Source organism: Ranitomeya imitator, chromosome 7, assembly GCF_032444005.1.
Source record: "Ranitomeya imitator isolate aRanImi1 chromosome 7, aRanImi1.pri, whole genome shotgun sequence".
In the NCBI taxonomy this organism is placed as follows: Eukaryota; Metazoa; Chordata; class Amphibia; order Anura; family Dendrobatidae; genus Ranitomeya; species Ranitomeya imitator.
The window spans coordinates 222,705,391-222,720,989 of NC_091288.1; positions in this window are offsets into that span (position 1 = coordinate 222,705,391).

The following is a 15,599-nucleotide window of genomic DNA, read 5'->3' on the forward strand; positions in this document are numbered from 1 at the left end:
TTTCGTAATGTACGGCTGTAGTGTTGGTTGTTGTGTAGGATGGTATATATGTTTCCTGATGTATTGCTGTAGTGTTGGTTGTTGTCTAGGATGGAATGTATGTTTTCTGTTGTACGGCTGTAGGGTTAGTTGTCATGTAGGATGGTATATATGTTTTCTGATGTACGGCTGTAGTGCTGGTTGCTATGTTGGATGGTATGTATGTTTCCTGATGTATGGCTGTAGTGCTTGTTGCTGTATAGAATGGTATATATGTTTCGTAATGTACGGCTGTAGTGTTGGTTGTTGTGTAGGATGGTATGTATGTTTCCTGTTGTATGGTTCTAGTGTTGGTTGTTGTGTGGAATTGTATGTATGTTTCCTGATGTATGGCTGTAGTGTTGGTTGTTGTGTAGGATGGTATATATGTTTTCTGATGTACAGCTGTAGTGTTGGTTGTTGTGTAGGATGGTATGTATCTTTTCTGATGTACGGCTGTAGTGTTGGTTGTTGTGTAGGATGGCATGTATCTTTTCTGATGTACGGCTGTAGTGTTGGTTGTTGTGTAGGATGGTATCTTTTCTGATGTACGGCTGTAGTGTTGGTTGTTGTGTAGGATGGTATCTCTTCTGATGTACGGCTGTAGTGTTGGTTGTTGTGTAGGATGGTATGTATCTTTTCTGATGTACGGCTGTAGTGTTGGTATGTTGTGTAGGATGGTATGTATCTCTTCTGATGTACGGCTGTAGTGTTGGTTGTTGTGTAGGATGGTATGTATGTTTTCTGATGTATGGCTGTAGTGTTGGTTGTTGTGTAGGATGGTCGGTATGTTTTCTGATGTATGGCTGTAGTGTTAGTTGTGTAGGATGGTATGTATGTTTTCTGATGTATTGCTGTAGTGTTGGATGTTATGTAGGATGGTATGTATCTTTTCTGATGTACGGCTGTAGTGTTGGTTGTTGTGTAGGATGGTATGTATGTTTTCTGATGTACAGCTGTAGTGTTGGATGTTGTGTAGGATGGTATGTATGTTTTCTGATGTATGACTGTAGTGTTGGTTGTTGTGTAGGATGGTATGTATGTTTTCTGATGTATTGCTGTAGTGTTGGATGTTATGTAGGATGGTATGTATCTTTTCTGATGTACACCTGTAGTGTTGGATGTTGTGTAGAATGGTATGTATGTTTTCTGATGTACAGCTGTAGTGTTGGTTGTTGTGTAGGATGGTATGTATGTTTTCTGATGTACGGCTGTAGTGTTGGATGTTGTGTAGGATGGTATGTATGTTTTCTGATGTATGACTGTAGTGTTGGTTGTTGTGTAGGATGGTATGTATGTTTTCTGATGTACGGCTGTAGTGTTGGATGTTGTGTAGGATGGTAGGTATGTTTTCTGATGTATTGCTGTAGTGTTGGTTGTTGTGTAGGATGGTATGTATGTTTTCTGATGTACGGCTGTAGTGTTGGATGTTGTGTAGGATGGTAGGTATGTTTTCTGATGTATGGCAGTAGTGTTGGTTGTTGTGTAGGATGGTAGGTATGTTTTCTGATGTACGGCTGTAGTGTTGGTTGTTGTGTAGGATGGCATGTATGTTTTCTGATGTATGGCTGTAGTGTTGTGTAGGATGGCATGTATGGTTTCTGACTTACGGCTGTAGTGTTCGTTGTTGTGTAGGATGGTATGTATGTTTTCTGATGTATGGCTGTAGTGTTGTGTAGGATGGCATGTATGGTTTCTGACTTACGACTGTAGTGTTGGTTGTTGTGTAGGATGGTATGTATGTTTTCTGATGTACGGCTGTAGTGTTGGATGTTGTGTAGGATGGTAGGTATGTTTTCTGATGTACGGCTGTAGTGTTGGATGTTGTGTAGGATGGTATGTATGTTTTCTGATGTACGGCTGTAGTGTTGGATGTTGTGTAGGATGGTAGGTATGTTTTCTGATGTATTGCTGTAGTGTTGGTTGTTGTGTAGGATGGTATGTATGTTTTCTGATGTACGGCTGTAGTGTTGGTTGTTGTGTAGCATGGTATGTATGTTTTCTGATGTATGGCTGTAGTGTTGGTTGTTGTGTAGGATGGTATGTATGTTTTCTGATGTATGGCTGTAGTGTTGGATGTTGTGTAGGATGGTAGGTATGTTTTCTGATGTATTGCTGTAGTGTTGGTTGTTGTGTAGGATGGTAGGTATGTTTTCTGATGTACGGCTGTAGTGTTGGTTGTTGTGTAGGATGGTATGTATGTTTTCTGATGTATGGCTGTAGTGTTAGTTGTGTAGGATGGTATGTATGTTTTCTGATGTACGGCTGTAGTGTTGGATGTTGTGTAGGATGGTAGGTATGTTTTCTGATGTATTGCTGTAGTGTTGGTTGTTGTGTAGGATGGTATGTATGTTTTCTGATGTACGGCTGTAGTGTTGGTTGTTGTGTAGCATGGTATGTATGTTTTCTGATGTATGGCTGTAGTGTTGGTTGTTGTGTAGGATGGTCGGTATGTTTTCTGATGTATGGCTGTAGTGTTAGTTGTGTAGGATGGTATGTATGTTTTCTGATGTATGGCTGTAGTGTTAGTTGTGTAGGATGGTATGTATGTTTTCTGATGTACGGCTGTAGTGTTGGATGTTGTGTAGGATGGTAGGTATGTTTTCTGATGTATTGCTGTAGTGTTGGTTGTTGTGTAGGATGGTATGTATGTTTTCTGATGTACGGCTGTAGTGTTGGTTGTTGTGTAGCATGGTATGTATGTTTTCTGATGTATGGCTGTAGTGTTGGTTGTTGTGTAGGATGGTATGTATGTTTTCTGATGTATTGCTGTAGTGTTGGTTGTTGTGTAGGATGGTATGTATGTTTTCTGATGTACGGCTGTAGTGTTGGTTGTTGTGTAGCATGGTATGTATGTTTTCTGATGTACGGCTGTAGTGTTGGTTGTTGTGTAGGATGGTATGTATGTTTTCTGATGTATGGCTGTAGTGTTAGTTGTGTAGGATGGTATGTATGTTTTCTGATGTACGGCTGTAGTGTTGGATGTTGTGTAGGATGGTAGGTATGTTTTCTGATGTATTGCTGTAGTGTTGGTTGTTGTGTAGGATGGTATGTATGTTTTCTGATGTACGGCTGTAGTGTTGGTTGTTGTGTAGCATGGTATGTATGTTTTCTGATGTATGGCTGTAGTGTTGGTTGTTGTGTAGGATGGTATGTATGTTTTCTGATGTATGGCTGTAGTGTTAGTTGTGTAGGATGGTATGTATGTTTTCTGATGTATGGCTGTAGTGTTAGTTGTGTAGGATGGTATGTATGTTTTCTGATGTATGGCTGTAGTGTTAGTTGTGTAGGATGGTATGTATGTTTTCTGATGTATGGCTGTAGTGTTGGTTGTTGTGTAGGATGGTATGTATGTTTTCTGATGTATGGCTGTAGTGTTAGTTGTGTAGGATGGTATGTATGTTTTCTGATGTACGGCTGTAGTGTTGGATGTTGTGTAGGATGGTAGGTATGTTTTCTGATGTATTGCTGTAGTGTTGGTTGTTGTGTAGGATGGTAGGTATGTTTTCTGATGTATTGCTGTAGTGTTGGTTGTTGTGTAGGATGGTATGTATGTTTTCTGATGTACGGCTGTAGTGTTGGTTGTTGTGTAGCATGGTATGTATGTTTTCTGATGTACGGCTGTAGTGTTGGTTGTTGTGTAGGATGGTATGTATGTTTTCTGATGTATGGCTGTAGTGTTAGTTGTGTAGGATGGTATGTATGTTTTCTGATGTACGGCTGTAGTGTTGGATGTTGTGTAGGATGGTAGGTATGTTTTCTGATGTATTGCTGTAGTGTTGGTTGTTGTGTAGGATGGTATGTATGTTTTCTGATGTACGGCTGTAGTGTTGGTTGTTGTGTAGCATGGTATGTATGTTTTCTGATGTATGGCTGTAGTGTTGGTTGTTGTGTAGGATGGTCGGTATGTTTTCTGATGTACGGCTGTAGTGTTAGTTGTGTAGGATGGTATGTATGTTTTCTGATGTATGGCTGTAGTGTTAGTTGTGTAGGATGGTATGTATGTTTTCTGATGTATGGCTGTAGTGTTAGTTGTGTAGGATGGTATGTATGTTTTCTGATGTATGGCTGTAGTGTTGGTTGTTGTGTAGCATGGTATGTATGTTTTCTGATGTATGGCTGTAGTGTTGGATGTTGTGTAGGATGGTCGGTATGTTTTCTGATGTACGGCTGTAGTGTTAGTTGTGTAGGACGGTATGTATGTTTTCTGATGTATTGCTGTAGTGTTGGTTGTTGTGTAGGATGGTCGGTATGTTTTCTGATGTACGGCTGTAGTGTTGGTTGTTGTGTAGGATGGTATGTTTTCTGATGTATTGCTGTAGTGTTGGTTGTTGTGTAGGATGGTCGGTATGTTTTCTGATGTACGGCTGTAGTGTTGGATGTTGTGTAGAATGGTATATATGTTTCTTGTTGTATAGCTCTTTATCTGATGATTACGGCTCCTTCCAGACTTTAGTGTGATATGATATTCGCCGGCTCCTCGTGCTCAGAGATTTTCTACCTGACTCCACCATTCATTGTTCCCTCTTGGATAAAAACCATATAAAACAACAGATTCTAATTTACACAGGAAAACGTGATAAATCTCTGTACACCGAGGTTCTCTCCCCTCCAGGCTTCACAACAAACGTTATGACTGTACGTACCGTCCTCCTCATGCTCCACTCGTCAGGCTCAGGAGAAAATGCTAGAAGACGTGTTCAGGGGGTCAGACCTGAGTCAGGTGTCGGGGGGCGGCTGGTAATCCGGCAGGGGCTGGGTGTAGTATCCCTCCTGCACTGTTGCTGTCTGGTATCAGGACTCCAGTTTCTCTTTCAGTTTTGCAGATTTCCTCTGATGTAATGTCTCTCCGCATTTGCTGGTTGTTTTGCAGTGTGCGGTCCTGGGTTCAGATCTGACCAGGGGAACATCTGCGGGGAGTTTGTATCTTCTCCCAGAGTTCATCGAAGTGTTTGCAGATTGTATTGCGGAGATTATTACCCCCACCTTGGTGACAATATCTGCAGGGTGTGAACACTTCTCTGCAGCGAGACCCACAATCAGTCCAGAAGCTGTGCTGTGACGCAATACACCATGTTCTGTAACATTATCTGCATTATTCACGGGATGTACCAAAAAGAATGAAGAAAAAAATAAGGAAAAAGAATGAACATAATAACTTATAGGTCCAAAGAGATGAAGAGGTACAGTCATGGCCAAAAGTATTGACACCCCTGCAATTCTGTCAGATAATACTCAGTTTCTTCCTGACAATGATTGCAATCACAAATTCTTTAGTATTATCATCATTTAATTTGTCTTAAATAAAAAACACAAAAGAGAATGAAGCAAAAATCAAAATATTGATCATTTCACACGAAACTCCAAAAATGGGCCAGACAAAAGTATTGGCACCCTCAGCCTAATACTTGGTTGCACAACCTTTAGCCAAAATACCTGCGACCAACCGCTTCCGGTAACCATCAATGAGTTTCTTACAAAACTCTGCTGGAATTTTAGACCATTCTTCCTTGGCAAACTGCTCCAGGTCCCTGATATTTGAAGGCTGCCTTCTCCAAACTGCCATTTTCAGATCTCTCCACAGGTGTTCTATGGGATTCAGCTCTGGACTCATTGCTGGCCACCTTAGAAGTCTCTAGTGCTTTCTCTCAAACCATTTTCTAGTGCTTTTTGAAGTGTTTTGGGTCATTGTCCTGCTGGAAGACCCATGACCTCTGAGGGAGACCCTGCTTTCTCACACTGGGCCCTACATTATGCTGCAAAATTTGTTGGTAGTCTTCAGACTTCATAATGCCATGCACACGGTCAAGCAGTCCAGTGCCAGAGGCAGCAAAGCAACCCCAAAACATCAGGGAACCTCCGCCATGTTTGACTGTAGGGACCGTGTTCTTTTCTTTGAATGCCTCTTTTTTTCTCCTGTAAACTCTATGTTGATGCCTTTGCCCAAAAAGCTCTACTTTTGTCTCATCTGACCAGAGAACATTCTTCCAAAACGTTTTAGGCTTTTTCAGGTAAGTTTTGGCAAACTCCAGCCTGGCTTTTTTATGTCTCGGGGTAAGAAGTGGGGTCTTCCTGGGTCTCCTACCATACAGTCCCTTTTCATTCAGATGCCGACGGATAGTACGGGTTGACACTGTTGTACCCTCGGACTGCAGGGCAGCTTGAACTTGTTTGGATGTTAGTCGAGGTTCTTTATCCAACATCCGCACAATCTTGCGTTGAAATCTCTTGTCAATTTTTCTTTTTCGTCCACATCTAGGGAGGTTAGCCACAGTGCCATGGGCTTTACACTTCTTGATGACACTGCAAACGGTAGACACAGGAACATTCAGGTCTTTGGAGATGGACTTGTAGTCTTGAGATTGCTCATGCTTCCTCACAATTTGGTTTCTCAAGTCCTCAGACAGTTCTTTGGTCTTCTTTCTTTTCTCCATGCTCAATGTGGTCACACAAGGACACAGGACGGAGGTTGAGTCAACTTTAATCCATGTCAACTGGCTGCAAGTGTGATTTAGTTATTGCCAACACCTGTTAGGTGCCACAGGTAAGTTACAGGTGCTGTTAATTACACTAATTACAGAAGCATCACAGGATTTTTCGAACAGTGCCAATACTTTTGTCCACCCCCTTTTTATGTTTGGTGTGGAATTATATCTAATTTGGCTTTAGGGCAATTCTTTTTGTGTTTTTTTCATTTAAGACAAATTAAATGAAGATAATAATAACAAAGAATTTGTGTTTGCAATCATTTTCAGGAAGAAACTGAGTATTATCTGACAGAATTGCAGGGGTGTCAATACTTTTGGCAATGACTGTATTATAGATTTCTTAGGCATCTTGGATATGAACTGAACATGAATTATATGTAGACAATTAGGAAATCAACACAGATCCCATATAAACAGGTGTATATTATATTCCCTGAGCTTCATAGGTGAGGAATGAACATGAAATATACAGGGTGGGCCATTTATATGGATACAACTAAATAAAATGGGAATGGTTGGTGACATCTGCTTCCTGTTTGTGGCACATTAGTATATAGGAGGGGGAAAACTTTTCAAGATGGGTGGTCACCATGGCGGCCATTTTGAAATCGGCCATTTTGGATCCAATTTTATTTTTTCCAATGGGAAGAGGGTCATGTGACATCAAACTTATTGAGAATTTCACAAGACAAACAATGAGGTGCTTGGTTTTAATGTAACTTTATTCTTTCATGAGTTATTTACATGTTTCTGACCACTTATAAAATGTGTTTAAAGTGCTGCCCATTGTGTTGGATTCTCAATGCAACACTCTTCTCCCACTCTTGACACACTGATAGCAACATCACAGAAGAAATGCCAGCACATGAAAGAATAAAGTTATGTTAAAACCAAGCTCACCAGTGTTTGTCTTGTGAAATTCTCAAAAAGTTTGATGTGTCACATGACCCTGGTCCCATTGGAAAAAATAAAGTTGGATTCAAGATGGCTGACTTCAAAATGGCCGCCATGGTCACCCCCATCTTGAAAAGTTTTCCCCCTCCCATATACTAATGTGCCACAAACAGCAAGTTGATATCACCAACCATTCCCATTTCATTTAGCTGTATCCATATACATGGCCCACCCTGTATTTCCTAATTATCTACATATAAATCATATTCATTTCATATCCAAGATGCATAAGAAATCTATAATACCTCTTGATCTCTTTGGACTTATAAGTTGTTACGTTCATTCCTTTTCATTATTCCTTTTCTTCATTCTATTTAGTACGTCCCCAAATTGTGCCAAGATAATGAAAAATAACTGAAAAAACAAAAATGAGGGGGGCGAGATTCTCAGTTACAACTGCAGGTGGCGCCAACAGACAGGTAGAGTTTTCCCAGCAGCCATAGACCATTAAAAGTCATCCACTAATTATACCTGTTGTCCTTCTATATAGCGCCAACATATGCTGCAGAGCTGTACAGAGATCACTGTCACTTCTGGAGCTCACAATCCACATTCCCTATCACTTTGTCTTTGGAATTTAGAAGTAAACCTGATGAAACCCACAACCTCCTTGCAGATATTTCCTTGGAATTTGAATCCTGGACCCCAGCGCTGCAATGCACCAGTGCTAACCACTGAGCCACCATACAGTGCTAACCACTGAGCCACCATATAGAACTAACCACTGAGCCACCATATAGTGCTAACCACTGAGCCACCATATAGTGCTAACCACTGAGCCACCATATAGTGCTAACCACTGAGACGCCATGTAGTGCTAACCACTGAGCCACCATATAGTGCTAACCACTGAGCCACCATATAGTACAAACCACTGAGCCACCATATAGTGCTAACCACTGAGCCACCATATAGTGCTAACCACCATATAGTGCTAACCACTGAGCCACCATATAGTGCTAACCACTCAGGCACCATATAGTGCTAACCACTGAGCCACCATATAGTGCTAACCACTCAGGCACCATATAGCGCTAACCAATGTGCCACCATATAGTTCTAACCACTCAGGCAATATATAGTGTTAACTACTGAGCCACCATACAGTTGTAACTACTGAGCCACCATACAGTGGTAACTACTGAGCCACCATATAATGCTTAACACTCAGCCACCATATAGTGCTAAAAACTGAGCTGCCATACAGTGCTACCAACTTAGCCACCATATAGACCTAATCACTGAGCCACTATATAGTGCTAACCTCTCAGCCAGCATACGGTGTTAACCACTTAGCCAGAAAACAGTGCTAAACACTGAGCCACCATATAGTGATAAACACTCAGCCACCATATAGTGCTATTCACTGAGCCACCATATAATGTTAACCACTGATCCACCATACAATATGAACCCCTGAGCCACTATACCGTGCTAACCACTGAGCCACCATAAAGTGCTAATCACTGAGCCACAATATTGTGCTTGTACATATATCCTCTATGCCTCTACCTACAGATATCAGCTCTCCATATAGTCTCTATGCCTTGTAGTGCAGTAGTTGCCCTCTGTGCAGTGATGAGGTAGTGACCACACTAAGTTCAAAGCAAAACGTATCTTTAATGTTCAACTCATAAAAACACAGCACACGATATCCTCCAGATCGCAGCCGGGCACATATCCTCTGGATTACAGTCACTAAATACGCCAGTCCACCTCTGACCGGTTGCCGTGGGCGACTGCACCACCGTGTTAATGTCTCTTTAGTGACAGCATTACACAGTATATGATATCCTCTAGATTAGTCACTAAATACGATATCCTCCAGATCGCAGGCGGGAATCATTCTCCAGTTTACAGTCACTAAACACGCCAGTCCACCTCCTGAGACAAGTTCCCGTGGGCAACTGGACCGCTGTGTACACTCTGGGGTGCCAGACTTTTCAGCTGCCTTGGCCGTTTGGCTTCGCTGGCCTCTGTTGCCTCACACAGCATGGTGTTCTGCGGAGCCTCCTGCTCTGTACTCCTGCCAATACCAGACTGACACTCTCTGACCCTGACACACCCAAATCCTATACTGCAGGGTTCTTAACTAGCAACCTGTGGCCTTCATCCACATGGAAAACATGGCCTGGAATGAAACAGACTGCACCACTACCGTCCTGTAGTCTGTTTCAATACACAAAAGCCCAGAGCAGGTTTTCCATAAATCTGCCTTGGACAACCAGCATGTCCAAGACCTATACTCACTTTAGTCTGCATTGCAACCACAGCAATGACTGTGACTGCAATGCCCTCTCATAGCCTCAATACGCCTCCATGCGCATCCTGGGGGGGATCGTATAGCGACCCTCACATATAACACCAGTCACTGCCTCACATACCCCCTCCTTTGTTGAAACCTGTGGAGTTGAACACTTGCCACCCAACATGGGTGCGTGACAGGGCATCAGCATCACCCTGTGACCTCCCTGCCCGACACTGTACTGAGAAACCAAAGTAGGGACCGGAACCATCAGTTGACGCATTCATCCCTCCCCTTTGTGTTTCCCCTCCATACTTTGTTACGTGACCACCCATCTCTCCGTTCTCTGTTGCAGAAGACACGCCCACTTTCCTGACTGTAGATTTGGGCGTTTTGGGTGGTCTCGACTTTTTTATTGTTTATTTGGGGTTCACTAACCCTGCAGCTCATGCCGTGACCTAAGTACCTGCCTTCAGGTACTTGGTACCGTTTCCTCCATACACTTACCCGTGCCTCGATAACTACATCCCGCCTAGACGTCGAGGTCCACCAGGGCAACTCCGGGCATGCATCCGTACCACGTTGCACTTGAACCTTTTCCTCCCAATGCTGTTGTCTAGTGAGAGCTCTATCCATTTTACCCTGACCCCTGGCCACATCCTTGGCCGGTGCCAGAGAGTTCCTCGTGTGTATGTCCCCAGTCACCTCCGCGACCACACACTCCAATTTCTTCCTGGCTTTCTTTTTATATGTGCATTTTTTATACCTGCACCTCTGCATGGGACCCTGGGTCCTGGGGTTATACTCTGTCCCTAGGTTGGTGACCCCTGTGGCATATATCCCTGACTTGGGATCTTCGGGTTCTAGACCTGGAACATTTACCTTGAGAGGATTGACCCTGGTCTCCCACAAGGACCAGAACAGAGACAAGTCTCTTCCCAATATAGCCCCATATGGAAGGGTCTTCACCACTTCCCACTATGTTTAGTGTCCCCACATGTTGTGGGAAAATTATCCTTCTCCGTTGGGTACTCTGGGATTTCCCCATGGATACCCATCACATCCACTTACCGTCCTTTGGGATTGTCCCCGGCAAGAAGGGACCCATGGACTAAAGTCACAATGCTCATCGAGTCCAGGACGGCCTCTGTTTGGTACCCATTCACGAGTACCTGGCACAGCTGGGGTTCGCAGTCTGCAGTGCCTGTTGTGGTGTTACAGACTTGCTGGGCATACACAGACATTCGGTAATACCCACAGTCCATGGGTTCAGATATCAGGGGGCAGTTAGCCGCCACATGTCCAGGACCTTGGCACCGCCAGCACCTGATTGCAGTGGCACGACTATACCTCTATACCTTAGGGCTATTTTACGGGAAACGGGACATCTGTCACCTTCACTTCGGGTTACCCCCTTAACCCGGGCTCAGTCCGAGTTAGCCCCAACAGAGGTTTTCCCTGACTCCGGAGCCGGTGGGGCCTTACGTGTCAGCCTAAGTGGAGCCGTGTCCCGTATAAAGTCCTGAGTTACTGTATACTGCTCTACCAGACTAACCACCTGGGTCCCCTTGTCCCACTTAATGCTGTATGGCTGCTGGTAGAACCCTTACCAGCTGGTCGACCACCACCCTCTCTACCATCTGGGACGGTGTTAATGCCTCAGGCTGGAGCCATTTTTTACCAACTGCAGCAAGACATATCTCTGAAACCTGGTGGGGCGAGACTTCACAAAGGACCACTGATATACCCGCTGAGCCCGCACATATGTATTAATTCCCAGTCAGGCAAGGATCTCACCTCTCAGCTTCTCATAGTCCAGGGCATCCTCCCGACTGAGGTCCAGGAAGGCCTCCTGGGCATCTACTGTCAGGAAAGGGGCCACCACTTCAGCCCACTGTGGCATCGGAAAGCTCTCCCGCTCTGCAGTGTGTTCGAGGAGGGTGAGGAAGGCCTCCATGTCGTTCTGAGGCACCATCTTCTTCAGCGCTGGCCAGACATTGAACCAGGCCTCAGAACGGATATGGGTCATTGTGGAGTGTGCCTCTCGCATAGCCGTTACCTGCTGCAGGATCAGCTCATTAGTCTTTTGTTGCTGCTGATACAACTGCAATTGCTGCTGCTCCTGCTGACGTTTCTTTTCTTGTTGACATTGAAACTGCAGCGCCTCCTGTTGACGCTCCTGCCGCCATTGCAACACCTTTTGCTCCTGCTGCTGAGAGGACCAACTGCTTCAAAAGTGCCTGCATTTTGTTAGCAGGCTTCAGCTGTAGCGTTGCAGGCTTAGTCACTGACATGCAGTACGCTTTGGGGTATGCCTCAGTTCAGACTTCTCACATTCTTTCCACCTATATATAGTGCAGCGGTAGCACTCTGGGCAGTGATGAGGCAGTGACCCAGCAAAATTCAAAGCAAAACGTCTCTTTAATGTTCAACTCATATAAACACAGCACAAGAAATCGTCTGGACCATAGCCAGGCACATATCTTCTGGATTACAGTCGCTAAACACGCCAGTCCACCTCTGACCAGTTACCATGGACGACTGCTCCGCTGTGTTAAAATCTCTTTACTTACAGCATTACACAGTACATGATATCCTCCGTATCGCAACCAGGAACCGTATCCTTCAGTTTACAGTCACTAAACATGCTAGTCCACCTCCTGAGACCAGGTGCCATGGGCAACTGCACCACTGTATACGCTGTGGGGTGCCAGGGTTTTCAGCTGCCTTGGCTGTTTGGCTCTGCTGGCCTGTGGTGCCTCACACAGGTGGAGCTCTGCAGAGCCTCCTGCTCTGCACTCCTCCAGACATTAGCCTGACACTCTCTGAACCTGACACACCCAAAGCCTATACTGCAGGGTTTTTACCTAGCAACCTGTGGCCTTCAGCCATATGGAAAACTCGGCCAGGAATGAAACAGACTGCAACACTACCGTCCTGTAATCTGTTTCAAAACACAAAAGCCAAGAGCAGGTTTTCCCTAAATTTGCCTTGGACCAACAGCATGTCCAAGACCTATACTCACTTTAGTCTGCATTGCAACCATGCTTGTGACTTCAATGTCCTCTCATGGCCTCAATACGCCTCCACGCGCATCCTGGAGGGAACATACAGTGACCCTCACATGTAACACCAGTCACTGCCTCACAGCCTCTCCCTATAGATATCAGCTCTCCATATAGTCTTTATACCTCTCCCAATAGATATCAGCTCTCCATGTAGTCTCCATACCTCCACCTATAGATATCAGCTCTCCATATAGTCTCTATGCCTCTCCCTATAGATATCAGCTCTCCATATAGTCTCTATGCCTCTCCCAATAGATATCAGCTCTCCATGTAGTCTCTATACCTCTCCCAATAGATATCAGCTCTCCATGTAGTCTCCATACCTCCACCTATAGATATCAGTTCTCCATATAGTCTCTATGCCTCTCCCTATAGATATCAGCTCTCCATGTAGTCTCCATACCTCCACCTATAGATATCAGCTCTCCATGTAGTCTCTATACCTCTCCCAATAGATATCAGCTCTCCATGTAGTCTCCATACCTCCACCTATAGATATCAGCTCTCCATATAGTCTCTATGCCTCTACCTATAGATACAGTGCCTTGCGAAAGTATTCGGCCCCCTGGAACTTTTCAGCCTTTTCCCACATATCAGGCTTCAAACATAAAGATACCAAATGTAAATTGTTAGTCAAGAATCAACAACAAGTGGAACACAATTGTGAAGTTGAACAAAATGTATTGGTTATTTTAAATTTTAGTGGAAATTCAAAAACTGAAAAGTGGGGCGTGCAATATTATTCGTCCCCTTTACTTTCAGTGCAGCAAACTCCCTCCAGAAGTTCATTGTGGATCTCTGAATGATCCAATGTTGTCCTAAATGCCTAATGATGATAAATATAATCCACCTGTGTGTGATCAAGTCTCCCTATAAGGCTATGTGCACACGTCTGGAATTGCCGCAGAAATTAGCGTTTTCCAAGCGATCTGTAGCATCGCTTGGAAAACTGATTGACAGGTTGGTCACACTTGTCAAACATAGTGTTTGACATGTGTGACCCACGTTTTACTATTGATGCTCCCTATGCAGTGATCACTCTGGATGAACTGCAGAGATCTACAGCTGAGGTGGGACAGTCTGTCCATAGGACAACAATCAGTCGTACACTGCACAAATCTGGCCTTTATGGAAGAGTGGGAAGAAGAAAGCCATTTCTCAAAGATATCCATAAAAAGTGTTAAAGTTTGCAACAAGCCACCTGGGAGACATCAAACATGTGGAAGAAGGTGCTCTGGTCAGATCAAACCAAAATGGAACTTTTTGGCAACAATGCCAAGCAATATATTTGGCGTAAAGGCAACACAGCTCATCACCCTGAACACACCATCCCCACTGTCAAACATGGTGGTGGCAGCATCATGGTTTGGGCCTGCTTTTCTTCAGCAGGGACAGGGAAGATGGTTAAAATTGATGGGAAGATGGATGGAGCCAAATACAGGAACATTCTTGAAGAAAACCTGTTGGAGTCTGCAAAAGACCTGAGACTGGGACGGAGATTTGTCTTCCAACAAGACAATGATCGCAAACATAAAGCAAAATCTACAACGGAATGGTTCACAAATAAACGTATCCAGGTGTTAGAACGGCCAAGTCACAGTCCAGACCTCAATCCAATCGTGAATCTGTGGAAAGAGCTGAAAACTGCTGTTCACAAACGATCTCCATCAAACCTCACTGAGCTCCAGCTGTTTGCCGAGGAAGAACGGGCGAGAATTTCAGTCTCTCCATGTACAAAACTGATAGAGACAAACCCCAAGAGACTTGTAATCGCAGCAAGAGGGGCGCAACAAAGTATTAAGTTACAGGGGACGAATAATATTGCACGCCCCACTTTTCAGTTTTTGAATTTCCACAAAAATTTAAAATAACCAATAAATATCGTTCAACTTCACAATCGTGTTCCACTTGTTGTTGATTCTTCACCAAAAATTTACATTTGGTATCTTTATGTTTGAAGCCTGATATGTGGGAAAAGGTTGAAAAGTTGCAGGGGGCCAAATATTTACGCAAGGCACTGTATCAGCTCTCTTTATAGTCTCTTTACCTCTCCCTATAGATATCAGCTTTCCATATAGTCTCTATGCCTCTCCCTATAGATATCAGCTCTCCATATAGTCTCTTTACCTCTCCCTATAGATATCAGCTCTCCATATAGTCTCTATGCCTCTCCCTATATATATCAGCTCTCCATATAGTCTCTATGCCTCTCCCTATAGATATCAGCTCTCAATAGCCTCTATGCCTCTCCCTATAGATATTCGCTCTCCATATAGTCTTTATACCTCTCCCTATAGATATCAGCTTTCCATATAGTCTCTATGCCTCTCCCTATAGATATCAGCTCTCCATATAGTCTCTATGCCTCTCCCTATAGATATCAGCTCTCCATATAGTCTCTATACCTCTCCCTATAGATATCAGCTCTCCATATAGTCTCTATGCCTCTCCCTATAGATATCAGCTCTCCATAGTCTCTATGCCTCTCCCTATAGATATTCGCTCTCCATATAGTCTTTATATCTCTCCCTATAGATATCAGCCCTCCATATAGTCTCTACACCTCTCCCTATAGATATCAGCTTTCCATATAGTCTCTATACCTCTCCCTATAGATATCAGCTCTCCATATAGTGACTATGCCTCTCCCTAGAAATATCAGCTCTCCATATAGTCTCTACACCTCTCCCTATAGATATCAGCTCTCCATATAGTATCTATAACTCTCCCTATAGATATCAGCTCTCAATTTAGTCTCTACACCTCTCCCTATAGATATTATCTCTCCATATAGACTCTATACCTCTCCCTATAGGGTAGCAGCTC